Here is an 18,565-nt window from a genome sequence, read left to right on the forward strand (position 1 = left end):
ATGGGAAGAGCTAGTGGCAATTTCAGCAGGAGTCTCCCAGCCAGAGAGAAGTCCGGCAACATCCCAGGGTGAGAAAAGCCACTGGGGGCCACTGACAAACCTGCCTTTAAAGGGGTCCTGAGCCCCCTTGGCCCTAGGGTCATGACTGTGCAGGATGCAGTCCCATCCTGGGCAGACATGGGTGTCGTGCTAGCCCTCCTCTGGCAATGCTTGGCCCCAGCGGGCTCTTCAAACAAAGGAGTGACTCGTTCCTCTCTGGAATGCCGTGGTGACAGGCTACACCTCTACATGCAGAGCAAATGTCTGTCTAGTGCCATAAACTATTGATCTGCCTCCAGTCACCCCATCTAGCTAATGAGTAATATTGCCCCCCCCACACACACACACTGTAGCCCTCTGGGCCAATCCACAGCGACCCCTAGGGCTATGTATTTATCCAGCCCCCATTGGCTGGGCTGGAGCTTTCTGTATTGGGCAGAGAGCAAACCGCAGAGGGAGAGGGGCGGTCCCAGCATAACACCACTCGAGCCGGGGCAGAGGAACCATTATGAATAGGGATATTAGGGCTGCACAGCAAGGAAACGCTTCCTGCTTGTGAGATGGACGGTGCTTGTTTGTATGGCAGGAGAACTGACTAAACTCAGGGCCCCATCAGGCCTGCTTATGTGTATGCAGGCCCAGTCCTGCCCCACAGAGCTTCCAGTGTAACAGACGAGACAGACGTGGGGTGGTGGAAAAGGAAATGGAAGTACAGAGACTTGAGCAAGGGGCAGAGCCAGGCGTAAAACCCAGGAGCCCCATTTCCCACGCTGGACCAAGGGCTGCGGGACACGCTAGGGGGAATGCACCTGCTCCGGCCATTCAGTGATTGACCTCAACTGTCTCTGACTGATGCCACGCTGCAGCACCAGGCAGGTGAAAGCAGCCTGGAGCCGTGCTTGGACTCCCAGGTGAACAATATAGCTTGGATGGGGCTCAGCTCCTGGCCGGAGATTCCAGGAGCACTCTAGGGTGTATTTCTTGTCAACTGCTGGAAACGACCAACCTTGATTATCACTACAAAAGGTTTTTTTTCTCTCCTGCTGGTAATAGCTCACCTTACCTGATCACTCTCATTACACTGTGTATGGTAACACCCATTGTTTCATGTTCTCTGTGTATATAAAATCTCCCTTCTGGATTTGCCACTGAATGTATCCAAAGTGTATATGAAGTGAGCTGTAGCCCACAAAAGCTTATGCTCAAATACGTTTGTTAGTCGTTAAGGTGCCACAAGTACTCCTGTTCTTTTAACCAGGGGCACGCGTACCCCTGTCAGGGGCACTGGAACAATTTGTACAGTGTGGGTGCTGAGAGCCATTGAACCAAACTGTAAACCCTGCATTTGATGGAAACCACTTCAAGTCAGGGGGTGTGGCAACCCACCCAGTTCCAGCACCTATGACCCCTGGGGTACACAGAGGTCTTCTGGGAGTACGTCACCTCAGCTAGATACTTGCCTAGTTTTACAACAGGATACATGAAAAGCCCTAGGGAAGTCAGTACAAACTAACATTTCATACCGACAATGACTTCTTTTGACTGCTCTGTGCGCTATACACTGAAATGTAAGTACAAGATTTATAGTCCAATTGATTTATTTGATAATTAGATGGTAACAAGGAGGAAGTCAGCAATTTGTCAGTACTAGTGAGCTATGACACTGAATGCATCCGATGAAGTGAGCTGTAGCTCATGAAAGCTTGTGTTCTAATAAATGTGTTAGTCTCTAAGGTGCCACAAGTCCTCCTTTTCTTTTTGTGAATACAGACTAACACAGCTGCTACTCTGAAATATGACACTTCTGTAATTTTATGTCTGATTTTGTAAGCAACTCGTTTTTAAGTGAGGTGAAACTTGGGGGTTCACAGGACCAATCAGACTCCTGAAAGGGGGACAGTCGTCTGGAAAGGTTGCGCCACTAGTGTAGATGACAGAACTCAGCAGCAGCACTTGGAGGACAAACCGGCTCACTACAGAGATGGGTGTCAAACTTTGCAGGGATGCACGTGCTCGATTGCCCCTTAGAAGTTAATTTTAACACCACAGAGGCTTCCCTGAAGCTCTTTGGGCCTGATCCTCTGCTCCACTGAAGTCAATGCAGCTGCTCTGGTTTACGCCAGCCAAGGGGCTAGCCTTTTGCCATTGTGGTCTGGCCGGAATAAGCGTGTTTGTGGTATTCAGGTTTCAGTTGCCCAGTGAAGAAAGTTACCAGACAAAAGGCACCAGAGCAAAAATGGCAAAGGTGACCACTAAACATCTGGGGCCAGCTGCCCTGCTGGTGTAAATCAAGGCAGCTCTATTGGGGCAGCGAATTCTCAATGTCGCTGCGTGAAAGCCCGGTTGCCCTGCGAACCAACCTCGTGCCAAGCCTTGCCAACATCTCAGGATGTGGTTAGGAGAAGGCCAGCACTGCTGCGCTCAGATGTGCCACATAGCAATGAAAGCCAAGAACACAACACGCATTCTTGCAGGACTGTCCTACTTGTGAGGGTATTGGCCCTGCTAAATGATCCCTGGAATCCCTCAGCCGAATATCCAGGAGGGTGATCAAGCAGGTTCTCAACCTCTCTCACTGCTCATTTCGCACAGTTAGGACTTCAGCAGTCACCCAAATGGGCCTCTCTGGTATTGTTGTTCCAGTGGGAAGCCTCCTTCACTGACACCAGACCCAGGGGTTCCAGGCACTCAACGTTACCAGCTAGCCAGCCAGGGTCAGAGATCCCAGAGTGACGCGTTCAGCACACACCAGGGTTTGTTTGTTCTTTGAAATTGGCCAGCAGAGCCGATTGCTACGTACCCGGCGCCATGCGCAGGGAAGAGCAGCGCGGTCAGATCAGCTAACTGGAATAGGAATGCATGAAACACATTGACGCTAACGCAGGCCAGCGTGATAACTCGGGCGTTTAAGTGATGCACACATAGTACTCTCGGCTCGAGCCTCAGCTGAAGTTAATGGAGCTTCCCACAGCTGAAGAGCCGGCCCTCTGAAACAGGAGACTTGGCCCCAAAAGTGACAAGCACCACTGGGCCAGAGAGATAGAGCTAGGCTATCGCTGAGGATGTGGTCCAGTAGCTCTGCTAACCCCAACCAGCAACCCATAAAATGTTACACTGTTGCCAACTTTTGTGATATTTGGTGTTTTTCTTTTAAAGCAGCAGCTCCTGGAGTCCTGTGATTACATGAGAACCGTCTTCTTCTTCTAGCCTTAGTCCCAACTATATGGGAGCAGGTCTTCTGGTCCTTCTTTGCCATTCCAGTTTGTCTTGAAGTGGTCCCTCGTAAATTCTGTAGTTAATCACATTTTTTTGTATGACATCCACCAATCTAGTTTTGGGTCTTCCAACCCGTCTCTTACCCTCCACTTCTAAGCATAACACCCTGTTTCCTATCTGTTCTTCCATCCTTCTTGTCACAGGCCCAGACCATCGAAGCCTGGATTCCTGGAGCTTTTCTATAATTGGGGCCCCCTTCCCCCTTCTCTGGATTCTTTTGGTCTGAACATGGTCCAGCCTTGTAACTCCAAGCATCCGTTTTAACATTTTCATTTCGTGCTCTGTTCTTCTCTCTTCCTCAGTGACCAGAGTTCAGAACCACACAAAAGGCAGGCCTAATTACATGAGAACCTCAGCTTTAATTAAAAAAGAAGAGGTTTCTAGTCCTTATGGTTTCAGAGAAAAGCCTGAAAACATGACCCAAGTTCACCTGAAAGCTCAAAATCCAAAGGCACCCCCCCAAGTTGTTTTTTAAAATCTCATGGTTTTGAAGCCAGTGCGAAAAAGAGGATCCAATATATTTTGGGTACCTCATTCATGATTTTAAATGTTTGGGGTTGGCAATATTGTAAACAAATTATCCATCCATCCTCCTAGATCCTTATCTATCTATCCATCCATCTATCCTTCCTTCTTCCTGCAATCTCTCTCTCTCTCTCTCTCCATAGACACCCCGCATCCATCCATCCATAGAATCATAGAATCATAGAATATCAGGGTTGGAAGGGACCCCAGAAGGTCATCTAGTCCAACCCCCTGCTCAAAGCAGGACCAAGTCCCAGTTAAATCATCCTAGCCAGGGCTTTGTCAAGCCTGACCTTAAAAACCTCTAAGGAAGGAGATTCTACCACCTCCCTAGGTAACGCATTCCAGTGTTTCACCACCCTCTTAGTGAAAAAGTTTTTCCTAATATCCAATCTAAACCTCCCCCATTGCAACTTGAGACCATTACTCCTCGTTCTGTCATCTGCTACCATTGAGAACAGTCTAGAGCCATCCTCTTTGAAACCCCCTTTCAGGTAGTTGAAAGCAGCTATCAAATCCCCCCTCATTCTTCTCTTCTGCAGACTAAACAATCCCAGCTCCCTCAGCCTCTCCTCATAAGTCATGTGCTCTAGACCCCTAATCATTTTTGTTGCCCTTCGCTGTACTCTTTCCAATTTATCCACATCCTTCTTGTAGTGTGGGGCCCAAAACTGGACACAGTACTCCAGATGAGGCCTCACCAATGTCGAATAGAGGGGAATGATCACGTCCCTCGATCTGCTCGCTATGCCCCTACTTATACATCCCAAAATGCCATTGGCCTTCTTGGCAACAAGGGCACACTGCTGACTCATATCCAGCTTCTCGTCCACTGTCACCCCTAGGTCCTTTTCCGCAGAACTGCTGCCGAGCCATTCGGTCCCTAGTCTGTAGCGGTGCATTGGATTCTTCCATCCTAAGTGCAGGACCCTGCACTTATCCTTATTGAACCTCATTAGATTTCTTTTGGCCCAATCTTCCAATTTGTCTAGGTCCTTCTGTATCCTATCCCTCCCCTCCAGCGTATCTACCACTCCTCCCAGTTACGATCATCCGCAAATTTGCTGAGAGTGCAATCCACACCATCCTCCAGATCATTTATGAAGATATTGAACAAAACGGGCCCCAGGACCGACCCCTGGGGCACTCCACTTGACACCGGCTGCCAACTAGACATGGAGCCATTGATCACTACCCGTTGAGCCCGACAATCTAGCCAGCTTTCTACCCACCTTATAGTGCATTCATCCAGCCCATACTTCCTTAACTTGCTGACAAGAATGCTGTGGGAGACCGTGTCAAAAGCTTTGCTAGTCAAGAAACAATACATCCACTGCTTTCCCTTCATCCACAGAACCAGTAATCTCATCATAAAAGGCGATTAGATTAGTCAGGCATGACCTTCCCTTGGTGAATCCATGCTGACTGTTCCTGATCACTTTCCTCTCCTCTAAGTGCTTCAGGATTGATTCTTTGAGGACCTGCTCCATGATTTTTCCAGGGACTGAGGTGAGGCTGACCGGCCTGTAGTTCCCAGGATCCTCCTTCTTCCCTTTTTTAAAGATGGGCACTACATTAGCCTTTTTCCAGTCATCCGGGACTTCCCCCGTTCGCCATGAGTTTTCAAAGATAATGGCCAAGGGCTCTGCAATCACAGCCGCCAATTCCCTCAGCACTCTCGGATGCAATTCGTCCGGCCCCATGGACTTGTGCACGTCCAGCTTTTCTAAATAGTCCCTAACCACCTCTATCTCTACAGAGGGCTGGCCATCTCTTCCCCATTTTGTGATGCCCAGCACAGCAGTCTGGGAGCTGACCTTGTTAGTGAAAACAGAGGCAAAAAAAGCATTGAGTACATTAGCTTTTTCCACATCCTCTGTCACTAGCTTGCCTCCCTCATTCAGTAAGGGGCCCACACTTTCCTTGGCTTTCTTCTTGTTGCCAACATACCTGAAGAAACCCTTCTTGTTACTCTTGACATCTCTTGCTAGCTGCAGCTCCAGGTGCGATTTGGCCCTCCTGATATCTTTCCTACATGCCCGAGCAATATTTTTATACTCTTCCCTGGTCATATGTCCAACCTTCCACTTCTTGTAAGCTTCTTTTTTATGTTTAAGATCCGCTAGGATTTCACCATTAAGCCAAGCTGGTCGCCTGCCATATTTACTATTCTTTCGACTCATCGGGATGGTTTGTCCCTGTAACCTCAACAGGGATTCCTTGAAATGCAGCCAGCTCTCCTGGACTCCCTTCCCTTTCATGTTAGTCCCCCAGGGGATCCTGGCCATCTGTTCCCTGAGGGAGTCAAAGTCTGCTTTCCTGAAGTCCAGGGTCCGTATCCTGCTGCTTACCTTTCTTCCCTGCGTCAGGATCCTGAACTCAACCAACTCATGGTCACTGCCTCCCAGATTCCCATCCACTTTTGCTTCCCCCACTAATTCTACCCGGTTTGTGAGCAGCAGGTCAAGAAAAGCGCTCCCCCTAGTTGGCTCCCCTAGCACTTGCACCAGGAAATTGTCCCCTACGCTTTCCAAAAACTTCCTGGATTGTCTATGCACCGCTGTATTGCTCTCCCAGCAGATATCAGGAAAATTAAAGTCACCCATGAGAATCAGGGCATGCGATCTAGTAGCTTCCGTGAGTTGCCGGAAGAAAGCCTCATCCACCTCATCCCCCTGGTCCGGTGGTCTATAGCAGACTCCCACCATGACATCACTCTTGTTGCACACACTTCTAAACTTAATCCAGAGACACTCAGGTTTTTCCACAGTTTCGTACCGGAGCTCTGAGCAGTCATACTGCTCCCTTACATACAGTGCTACTCCCCCACCTTTTCTGCCCTGCCTGTCCTTCCTGAACAGTTTATAACCATCCATGACTGTACTCCAGTCATGTGAGTTATCCCACCAAGTCTCTGTTATTCCAATCACGTCATAATTCCTTGACATCACCAGGACCTCCAGTTCTCCCTGCTTGTTTCCAAGGCTTTGTGCATTTGTATATAAGCACTTGAGATAACCTGTTGATCGCCCCTCATTCCCAGTATGAGGCAGGAGCCCTCCCCTCACAGACATTCCTGCCTGTGCTTCCTCCCGGTATCCCGCTTTCCCACTTACCTCAGGGCTTTGGTCTCCTTCCCCCGGTGAACCTAGTTTAAAGCCCTCCTCACTAGGTTAGCCAGCCTGCTGGCAAAGATGTTCTTCCCTCTCTTCGTAAGATGGAGCCCGTCTCTGCCCAGCACTCCTCCTTCATGGAACACCATCCCATGGTCAAAGAATCCAAAGCCTTCTCTCCGACACCACCTGCGTAGCCATTCGTTGACCTCCACGATTCGACGGTCCCTACCCAGGCCTTTTCCTTCCACGGGGAGGATGGACGAGAACACCACTTGCGCCTCCAACTCCTTTATCCTTCTTCCCAGAGCCACGTAGTCCGCAGTGATCCGCTCAAGGTCATTCTTGGCAGTATCATTGGTGCCCACGTGGAGAAGCAGGAAGGGGTAGCGATCCGAGGGCTTGATGAGTCTCGGCAGTCTCTCCGTCACGTCACGAATCTTAGCCCCTGGCAACCATCTCCTCACCCCCTGCAATACATCGTTTCTCTTCAATAAATCAGCTACCCCAGCACAACCAGGACTCAGAAACAGCAGGCTCAGAGGGATACAGGCTTCGGGGGAGACATGCTTGCTGAAGTGGAGCGGGATTCCATGCTGCAGGCAGAGCACAGCTGCATGGGGGATCGTACAGCCTGGCCCGTGTGTAAAAAAGCAGGCCGAATTATTGAAATTCATTGAACCTGGCCTGCTGCATTTAAAGAAGAGCAACAACCTGAAGTGCCACCAGGTGGCAGGCAGGAGACCGAGGTCCCTGTGTCTACAGGCACGTGTGGGGAGCAGGTTGTGTTAGCAGTGGGGTGTGTTTTCGGGACAGGCCACGAGATAGCAGCAAAGCCATGGACGGCGTGCACTTGGCGTTTACCAAGTCGATGGAGATTCACACGCTCTTGTGTGTTAGGGCCGATGCGGGGACTGGTTTCTTTGCTCCAGGTCGCATCCCGTGTTGGGACGGTGTAACCCTCTGAACCCTGCTGGTCTCCGAGTGGGGGCTGGCTTCTGGGCACCCAGAAGAGGCACCGACAGGGTCCGAGAAGCCGGCAGGCTCCATGGCATTAGCGGGCAGGGTAAATGATTCTCCCTTGGTTCCGTGCGGCGGGGTGGCTCTGGGCTTTGCTTCCGCAGCCTCTCCAGGGAGCGGTCACTGGCGTCCTAACGCCCCACTCACGTAAATAGGCTGCAGCGATGCCGGGTGCGTTGGCGGGGCCAAGCCAGATGCCGCTGGCCAGGAAAAATAATTAAGACCCACGGGAGGTGGAAGGAGGTGACCTCTGGATCCCGGCGCCTCAGTGGGGAGAGAAGCAAAGCACCCGGGGGATCGCCTAATGAGGGGAGATAAAGGAACTAATTAAGACCTCATTGTTTTTAGAAGCAGCAAGGTCCTGAAACCCCAAAAGGAGTCAATGCGTGTCAAGTGCTGGTTGCTGGGTAATTCCCTAGTATAGACAAGGCCCAGGAGTGGGTGGAGGATGGTCTATATGTCCTTGGAAGGGGTAAGCAGGAAGGAGAGAGAGGTGTTGTAAATGATCAGCTGCCTCCTGAGCACCCCTTTGTGGCCTGGGGTGGCGCTGCATAGCCCTGCCTCAGTTTCCCCTCGCTTGTGGGGATCTTACAAAACTTCACCCAGCCTGTCTCATTTTAAAACATTCCCCTTCGGGAAGAGGATCCAATTTATTTAGTCCCTAAAAATATTGGTCTTCCAGGCCCCTTCAAGCACCAGTTCCATAGTTTGAACAGTTCTCTCAGCATTGAAGCAGGAGACCCCCGCCCTCCTTCCTGGAGCTGGGTTATCATCCAAGCCCTCCTCAAGCCAGCTGTGGCTTCGCGCCTGTCACATGCTCCGCATTCTCCCCACCTGGGGAGGTGAGTGAGGCTGGTCGCAGGTGGGCTGGGGCCCAGACACGTGGCAGGAGACAGCCCCTGCCTCAGAGAGCTCCCAGTCTAGGTGGACCAGGCAGACAAAGGAAGGATCATCCCATTTTACAGGTGGGGAACTAAGTGACTGGTCCAGGTCACGCAGGGGTCTGTGGCGGAGCAGGGATTGAAGCCAGCTCTCCCGAGGCTTTGCCCACAAGCAGGTCTTTCTTCCCTTCCCGTAGGTCCCTTCTCCCACTCAGCCCCTAGGATCCTCTGCTCCCGGCGTCACCTCTGTCCTGCCACGCTGCCCTCCATTGAAGGAGGATTTTCCTCGCCCCACCCCTGGAATTCACCAGGGGGGCGCGAGACGCATCTGTGCAGCCATCTCAACTGGACGGCGTCCTCTCTTCTGTCGGTCCCTTGTCTCCCTAGACTGTGAGCTCCCTGGGTGGGGGGTCCTGCCTTCTTGGCTAGCAAACCACAGGCACTCTATAAACAGTAGCCATCTGACTGCCTGGCCTGCCCCTAGGGTTGCCAACTTTCTACTCACGCAAAACCGAACACCTCTGCCCTGCCCCGCCCCCTCCTCTGAGGCCCCGCCCATGCCACGCCCCTTCTCTGAGGCACCGCCCCTGCTCCATCCCCTCTCCCCCTCACTCACTCTCCTCCCCCTCACTCACTCGCTCATTGTCACCGGACTGACTCAGGGGCTGGGGTATTGGAGCGGGTGAGAGCTCCGGCTGTGAGTGAGGGCTCTGGGGTGGGGCCAGGGATGAGGAATTTGGGGTGCAGGAGTGGGCTCTGGGCTGGGGGGGTGTAGCTGAGGGGTTTGGAGTATGGGAGGGGGCTCTGGGCTGAGGCAAGGGGTTGGGGTGTGGGAGGAGGTACAGGCTCTGGGATGGGGGTGCGGGTTCTGGGGTGGGGCCAGAAATGAGGGGTTCAGGGTGTGGGAGGGAACTCTGCGCTGAGGCAGGGGGTTGGAATGCGGGTGTGTATATGAGGGCTCTGTTTGGGGGTGCAGGCTCTGGAGTGGGGATGGGTATGAGAGGTTTGAGGAGCAGGAGGAGGCTCCGGGCTGGGATTGAGGGGTTTGGAGGGCAGGAGGGGGATCAGGTCTGGGGCAGAGGGTTGGGGTGTGTGTGGGGGGGCCTCAGGGGTGCAGGCTCCGGGCGGCGCTTACCTCAAGCAGCTCCTGAAAGCAGCTGGTATGTCCCCTCTCCGGCTCCTACACGGAGGTGCGGCCAGGTGGCACTGTGTGCTGCCCCATCTTCAGGCGCTGCTGCCACAGTTCCTGGCCAATGGGAGCTGCAGTGGCGGCGCTTGGGGTGGGGGCAGAATGTGGAGCCCCCTGGCTGCCCCTACGCCTAAGAGCCGGAGTGGGAACATGCCAGCTGCTTCCTGGGAGCCCCATGGTCTGGAGGCTAGCACAGAGCCTGCCTGCCCTGCAGTGCGGCGCCACCAACTGGACAGTCATCGGCGCTGACCGGAGAAGCCAGGTTCTGTTTTCGACCTGCACCACAACGGCCATTTGCAAGCCGGGTGCCATGCCCGGCATCCCATGTCGATGATTCTTTGCCGTGGAGGCTGAGGGCTCCTCTCCCATGCTGCTGTCTTCCGCTCTTGCTTTAGTTAGTTAGCTGAGATCCCAGCCACAGGGTGCCTTCCTTTTGCTGCGCCTTGTGTGTGCAGGCGAAGCTGTCCTTACCCCGGGGAACTCAGCAAAGGGCGTTTTTGATATCCGCTGGCAGATCCCGCTCCAGAGGGCACCGCGGGGTGCCCGGAGCCAACGGCACGGCAGATCTTCTCTTGCCAGCTGCACTGAGCCAACAGGTCCTGGCAAGGCCAGTGCCTGGAAAAGAAGGGGTTGAAGAGGAGGGAGCAGGGAGAGGCTGGAGCCCGGGGCAGGCCTGGGTCCATAGCTCTCCTCCCTCATGCGTATCATTTGGCCAGTTTCTGTGGGCGGGATGCAAATGGGCAGCAGCACAAGGTGCGGTGGTTTGAAATTGACTCTTCTTTGATGCCTGCTGTGAGAGGAGAAGGGAACCCGCCCATCCTGAGGGCAGTGGTGGGGTCACGGTCAGACGCTGGAGCGCTGCTTTGTGGGGACGTCCACGCATGGTTTTTTCTGACACCCAGTAAACGTGTTGTGCAATTCATCCCACTGTTATGGAAACATGAAAAGGAAGTGGATATTTTGCAGGGCTGGTGCCTGGTTGCAACATTAACTATTGCTGCTGTTATCAAAACAATGGAAGAGGGAAAACCCAAACCCTAAGACATGGGAAAATCACATGTGCTGAGAGGCAGCTTAGGATAAGGCACTGGACGGGGAGTCAGGAGATTGGGGTAAACCCATTTGTCATTTCTTACCATCAGCCATGTCCTGCAGTCCACATAATGTCTGGTCTACACACAAAAGGTGTAATACATTAACCACTGTGGTATGATTAAAGCAGTATCACTCCCTATGTGTAGGTGGAGTTATACTGGTACAATGGTGCTTAAGGGAAGGGAATAAGGAACAGATGCTCCCTGACTTACAAAATTGTTCAGTTCTGGAATGTCTTGCATAATTTGAATTTTGCGTAGGTCGGAAATGTATACCCGATCATTACGCAAAAAACAAACAAACAAAAAACCCCCAACCACCTATTTCTAGTTTATGGAACTTTTTCCATAAGTGCGGATATGTGTACGTCGGGTCTCGCATAACCTAGGGAGCATCTGTATACAAGCCAAAGCAGCCTTTATACTGGTGTAACTGCTTCCACATTACAGGTGGTATCGGTATATGTTGGTAAAAAAAAATCAACCCTCCTCGCCCCGCCCAAACTCACATAGCTACATGGGTATAGAAAAGATGTGTCGATCAAGACTCAGGGCTTGTCTACACTGGCAAGTTTTGTTGCCAAAAACTGCCTTTTGGCGACGAAACAGCAAGAGCATATGCACCACAATGGGACTTTTGTCATGAAAAATGCCACGTTTTGGCGACAAAAATCTTCTACCCCTACAAGAGACTTTTGTCTTTTCCCCTCCCTTTACAGTCAACAAAGAGCCAGTATAGACACTGCTTCCGCCAATATCCCACACTGCCTGCCCTGATCGCTCTGCTCAGTGTCGTGATCTCTGATGCCCCTTTCAAAGCCCTGGGAAGTATTTGGGAGCTGCTCCCTTTGGGGAACAAAGAAAGAGCAAATCATTGGCGTGCTCCTGGTCTGCCCTGCGCTAGGCACGCAGCTGGGGGCAGACGACCGATGCAGGGGGAGCGGGACAAGCCGCTGGGTTGCTCTGCCCTTCCTCAGCAGGGAGAGCTACTCACGATGCTGCTCAAGGCTGCAGGAGAACTCGGAGAGAATCCCAAGCTGTGCAGCCATTAGCTCTTCCTTCCCACAACACGGCACTCTGGGATACATACTCCCGGTGCATTGCTCACCCTATCGATGAGGGTGTCCCCAATGTGGACAAGATCTGTCGACAGAGGGAGCACGTGTGAACACCTTTTGATGATTTTTGTTTTGTCGACTTTTGAGTGTCGACATAAGTTTTGTCAACAAAACTTGGTAGTGTAGACGAGCCCTAAGAATCAAAGACAGGGAGCTGAGTTCTGCTGTTAATTACACTGGTGTAAACCAGGAGTAACTCTGCTGCTGTGAAACTTTTGCTAAGTGAAATCAAAACCAGGCCGGTGATGGGCCTGTATCAAACATAAATTCTGCAAAGGCCCCAGTTCAGCAAAGCCAGTGGTACTTAACCATGGGCTTTGCTGATCCAGGTCCCTAAGCACTCAGACAACGAATTCAAGTGTATTAGGCTCAGGGTTGTAAAACAAATTTGTCTTGGGTTCATCGGTTCATCTCAATTTATTGTTTGAAAGCATTAGGTGTGTCCCGCTCCGCTCATTAAGTCAAAAGGTTCCTGGAACTGGAGAAATTCAGACTTTCTCATTTTATTAATTTACCTAATTTATTTGCTTCTGTTTCTCAATAGACAGAACTGCAGTGATCAAGTTTTAAATGATCTTGGTAGCCAAGGAAGGCAGAAAAGGCTGTTAGTCCTAAATCCAAACGACAACACCTGCTGAGTACCAGGGCACGCCCACCAATAGGCATCTTTTAAACCTCGTCTGAAAGATACAGAAAAGAAGGAAAAACCTTGGAAATGTAAGGTATTAAGTGAGGCCTTTGTCTTCACAACATCCCTTGATTTCTTTTTCCAGAATCTCAGCATAGATGCTTATGCAATTGTGACGTTCCTAATCCCTATATTCTGTGCTACAGGCCGGGAAGCCTGGCGGAATGGACAAACTATGTCTCTCCTCCAAATCATCTTTTTGGTTCTGACTTTGTACAGCCTTTAGCACAATGGGGGCCTGGTCCCGGGCTGGAGATCCTCAGGGCTACTGCAATCCAAATAACTAATAATAATTTTTCCAATCATGAACAATCTCCACGAACCTGAGAGAACCCCCCAAAAACCATAGGGAACTTAATGAAACAGTACCAGCCATAGCAAACAAGGCTATCACCTTTTCCATCATTACAACAGAAACAGTCAACCCCTCTTCCCATCTAGTCATAAAGGAAGAAAGGGTGGCCATGACCCCCTTGAAGCCAATTTGCGACCTCTAGAGGTTGAGAATTCATGATTTAGTCTATAGCATGACTGGTAGACAGGTTTATACCATCAATAAAAACCTACCTACACAGGAAGTCAATTTAGCACCATTCTAGCAATGGCTTGGTTTTGGCGAGTGACTATAGACAGATGCTATAGAAAGAGAAGTGAGGTGTAGGGGAGCGAAAGCCCTTAATTAACCTTAATTGGGGAGGGTTCAGAAGAGAGACACAAGAATGATGTTTTTAGAAGGCTGGGAAACCTGCTTTAAAGACGTCCAATCTGTTTAATTTATCAAAACTAGGTTAAGAGGTGACTTGATCATGGTCTATAAGTATCTACCTAGGGAAAAGATGTCTGATACTAGAGGTCATTTTTGCTTTAGCAGATAAAAGCATAGCAAGATCCAATGGCTGGATGTTGAAGCTAGACAAATTCAAACAGGAAATAAGGTGCAATTTCTTGACAGTGAGGGTAATGAACCCCTGGGGCATTTTCTAAAGAGACATGGTGGTTTCTCCATTACTTGAAGTCTCTAAATCAAGACTGGAGATCTTTCTAAGGCACACGCTAGTTCACCCACAAACTATTGGCTGGATACAGGAATTACTGGGTAAAATTCTGTGGCCTGTGTTATGGAGAATGTTGGATTAGATGGCTCCTTCTGGCCTTAGAAAATCTATGAATCAGTCGATAAGTGTGGCAAGGATATTTTCCATTGAAGAAGGCAGCCAATGGACATGTTTTAAAGACTGATACATGTGCCATTTGACCTTCCAGTGTGAAGGTTTCTTTTTAAAAAGCTAAACTTTGTTTGCCCTGTAATGGAGATGGTGAATGCCTCCAGGTGAATGGTTGAATCAGATGGCCACTTTAATGGGGTGTTCCTCAACTGGGAGCACAACTGGTGTGAAGGAGTGTCAGTGAGGGAGGGAAATGCTTTGACCCAAGATCAAGGCAAGCTGAATGTTACGGTCTATGCTAAGCTGTCTTTGTTACCTTACAGAGCGTGCCAAGGAAGGGGTCGAGCCTGCAAATTGAGGATCCTGAGGCATACCCCTTGGAGAAATAGGAAAGGCTGCACAGCACAGTGGGTGGCATTGAACTTTATATCCAAAGGATGATGCACTTGACTGAAATGCCCAAAGATTTTATCTTGTGCTGCGATGACTTTAGTTTGGCAACTCATGCACACATGGCTGGCAGAGTCTCCAGCCAATGCAAGACTTTGGCATTGGGACAGACGGAATGACTTTGCGTTGCTGCTCCGTTCCCATGAAATGCCTGGAGTGCGCTTGGGGGTTCAGGCCCTGGGTGGACAAGGCTGGGCTGCCCTTTCTGGAACGAGTGGAGGGTAGAGAGCAGTACAATCCTCCCATCACGAGAAGGAATTATCGGAGCAACTTCCGGTTCTTTCGTTCAAGTCTCACAAGTTTTACTGAAGGCAGAAAAAAGCTGGCAGGTGACTTGGCTCAACAATGTAAAATGCTGGTTATGGAGAATGTATTTCTAGTGGGGAAAAAGGTCCATCTCAGAGAATTAAGGGCAGGTGGCAAATTGCTGTTTTACTAGATGAGTTAAAAGAGGCCATGCCAATAGGGGCTAATTGCTGACTTTGTCTCAGTTTTGCTCCTATTAAGATAAAGAGGAACACTGCTGTGAAATGCCACCCATTTAATAAGCCTTGGGCTGATTTCAGGGGCGTAGCCATCTCCTCCTTTGCAAGAAACTATTCCCCTAGAAAACTATTAAGAAAGGAGTAGTCCCTAGGGAGACGCAGAATGGAGGGCGGAGCAGATATTTTATGGGTTTAAAAGTGAGTGCAAGAGAATGAAGAAATATGGGCCATTACCTACTGGCCACATGTACCGGAAGCAGAAATTGACCTGGAACATTGCGTTCTTGGCTTGAGAACTAAAGATATCAAGTCATATCTTAAGCTGTGTAAAGGGGCATGGATCTATTGAAGTCAGTGGGCCAAATCCCCAGCTGGTGTACAGAGGCATGGCTCCATTGAAGTCAATGGGCCAGAGAGCCCCCAGCTGGTATTAAATCAATGTTGCGCCGTTGAAATCAATGAACAACATTGACTTAGAGGAGTTGAAGATCTGGCAGCATTTTCAACCGAGCCTTGTTGAGATCCCACTTTCATAAAGCAAATTTGCTATCCATTGACTTCCTAGGCAGGGGGTGTCTTCTCTGAACCCCAATATAGTAGAGAAATTCTTCAAAGTGAGGTTCTACCTCCCCCCCCCACCGCCCCGCTGTTTTTCTCTTCCTCTTCATTTCTTTCTGAAGTTCTCACAACCCTTTGTTTGCATTCAGTTCAGACTGGTGGTAGGAGGCCCACCATGGACCTGATTTACAGATTAAACTTCTCTTGTCTGACAGAACTTGGTTTTCACCTTTGCTGGTGACCAACCTAACTGGACACAGACTCGAAGAATGTATTTTCAGTGACTATAACTCCCTACACAACATCCATACGGGTGTTTTGCAATGACATTGATGACCAGTGAGGCACTGGCTTTTGAGACTCCCCCCGTAATGCTGTTTGGGGAACTAGAACGCACATACCAGCCTCAGGATTCCTGCAACCCTCTGCACCCCTGTCTTAGCCCCTTGCTGGCTGGTTGCACGGAGCGAACACCCAAACACCACCTGAAGCGACCCCGGCAGGCATCACTTTCTGTACAGGTTCCAGAATTCTCGCCTGGGCGTGCCAGGTGCGGAGCATTGCACAAAAGGCTCCAGATATTGTTAAAGAAGGGAAACGATAACACCGCAGTCTGAGGGCATTATCTGTGCATGTGCAAGACTCAGCTCAAGGAGAGTAAAAAGCATCTGATCTCTGTGCTATATTCACCACACCTGACTGATTGTCTCTTCCGCCCTCCGAGACTCGAGTAAGTCCGTTTATGATAAGTAGCCCTATTATTTATTTATTTGAACCACACCCTGGCTTTTCTAACCAGCTGCCTTGTATAGCACTTTATAAACAGGGGATATTGCTGGGCTGCTTTTGGGAGATCACGAAGCAGGATAGGAAATGCTGCTGCAAGTACAGGATATTCTCCAAGGCACACGGAGAGGGCTTCAGATTTTGTGTTTGAACATCAGTGGGGGCAGACACAGGGCTCATGGGAAAGGTAAGTCAGGGAGCATCCAAAAGCCAGCTTTCCTCAGGAAAAGCTGCCTTCATGGATACGCTGCTGGACTAACGCTGAAGAGAGCTGGGGTTAATTCCCACTCTGCCATAGCCTCCCTGAGTGATCGTAATCACTCTGTGCCTCAATTCCCCATCTGTAAAAGAGGATCAATAATCCTTTCTCTGCCTCATCCCCTCTTAGAGGCAGGGACAGTCTATGTACAGCACCTAGCCTACTGCAATGGTGGCTTGATCCCAACTGGGGCCTCTCCGAGCTATTTGAAAGCCAGTAATAACATGATACTGTTCTTGGTACCTTCCACAGACTGGACAAGCGTCGATCAAGGCGGACCGAGACAGAAGGGAGAGTTTGTTCATGTGTTAACTGTCATCCTGTTTCAGGTTCCCTAGACACTCAGTGAGATGACAAGCAAGCTGGAAAAAGCCTTAGATGACATTATCGAAGTATACCACAAGTACTCTGAAAAAGAGTGCAACCCGGACGATTACCTGCAGGAGACTTAGTTCATATAGCTGCTCAAAAAGGAGGTCAACTCATTTCTGATATGCACTTTGCCGGTAAGCTGAGACATGGTACTGTCTGTGGGAGGTGTTAGGAGTCTCCATGATGGTGATTTACTGCCCCTGGGGATCTGGCCTATCCTTTTCCTTCCCTTTACTTCTCTGGGAGACATTCACTACATTAGTGTCCTGAGAGTCAAGTGAGGCAGTAGAAGTTAATCTGAAAGCAAATGCTATTGAGCATCTATTTATGCTGCTTTAACCCAATGTTTGCTCCACTAGCGTGGAGAAGAACACTCAATCGATAAACATATCCAGAGACCAAGAGATATTGAACTTTATTCTGGACCTTCTCTCTTCCTGTCTTGGCAAATGCCTTGATGGAAAAGCAGGCAGAACTAGTAAGGACCAAAGAAATGGTTGAGTAGACTCAGAGAGATGAATGGGGATTTCATGGTACTCACGGAGGGTTTTCTCGAAGCCACTTTCAGTTTCTTATTTTCTCTGTCAGTGATTAGCAGTCAGCTAACTCCCCCTGAAAGACACTGGGAGCCGGGTGTCTAGCAGCCCTTTGGAGCTTTGAAATCTCTCCCCAAATTCAGAAGTTGCAGAATAGTATTTTGCTGTTAAAAGTTGCAAGGAGGGTTCATTGACAACCACTGGGAGTGCAACCTCCTACCACCGTGTTGCTAATGGATTCTTCTTTTTACTCTTCCTTCTTTTGCAGCACGGTATGACTGAAGAAGACTACATAAAAGACCTGTTTAAGAAGGCCAACAAAACCAGAAATGAATACCTCCATTTCGAAGAGTTTGTTACCACCTTGGCGAAATTGGCCATACATGCTCACAATACCTCACACAAGGCTGTGAAGCAGGGTGAGGGGCAAGGGCATGGACATGCGCATGGCCCCAATTAAATTGGGCATGAACATAATTCTGGCCCTGCTCCTGGAAGCTCCTCTGGGCACGGGTGTCATGGCTGTGGCACTAGCCCCAGCGATGACCCTAACCACCGAAATCAGGGAGACCCTTTGAGTTAAAACAAGATGAGATTTTGTAAATATCTAATGTAACCAGAGAATCTTTGCCTGCTTGGGCTGATAATGTAGCAATAAAACTCGCCTCCAATGCACTCCCCTGTGTCTGTTTGCCATGTTCTTCAGTCTCCTGACAATGGTGTAACAATGGTCCTACTCACGGCATATGAGAGCTAGTGTAAATGGGGGTGGGAGAGGAAGGGTGGCCTGGCAGATAAGATACAAGCAGGAGTCAGGAAGTCTGGGCTCTATTCCCAGCAAAGGACTGGGAGCCAGGACTCCTGGGTTCTACTCTCACGTTTGCCACTGACTCAGTGGGTAAACTTAGCCAAATCACGTTGCTTCTCATCTGACTGGACTGGACTGGGAGGAAGGATTGTCTGGCGGGTAAAATGGAGGTTCTGGGAGTCAAGACACATGGGTTCTATTC

At 49.9% G+C, this 18,565-nt stretch overlaps 1 long non-coding RNA gene across 1 annotated transcript; it reads left to right on the top strand.

Moving 5' to 3' along the window:
• The first annotated feature begins 16,176 nt into the window (after nucleotides 1-16,176).
• LOC122457347 lies at nucleotides 16,177-18,230 on the top strand. The gene is made up of 3 exons (XR_006276850.1): nucleotides 16,177-16,332; nucleotides 16,977-17,153; nucleotides 17,824-18,230. It is a non-coding gene; the product is annotated as an uncharacterized LOC122457347 (long non-coding RNA).
• The last annotated feature ends 335 nt before the right edge of the window (nucleotides 18,231-18,565 follow it).

Source organism: Dermochelys coriacea, chromosome 24, assembly GCF_009764565.3.
Source record: "Dermochelys coriacea isolate rDerCor1 chromosome 24, rDerCor1.pri.v4, whole genome shotgun sequence".
Taxonomy (NCBI): Eukaryota; Metazoa; Chordata; order Testudines; family Dermochelyidae; genus Dermochelys; species Dermochelys coriacea.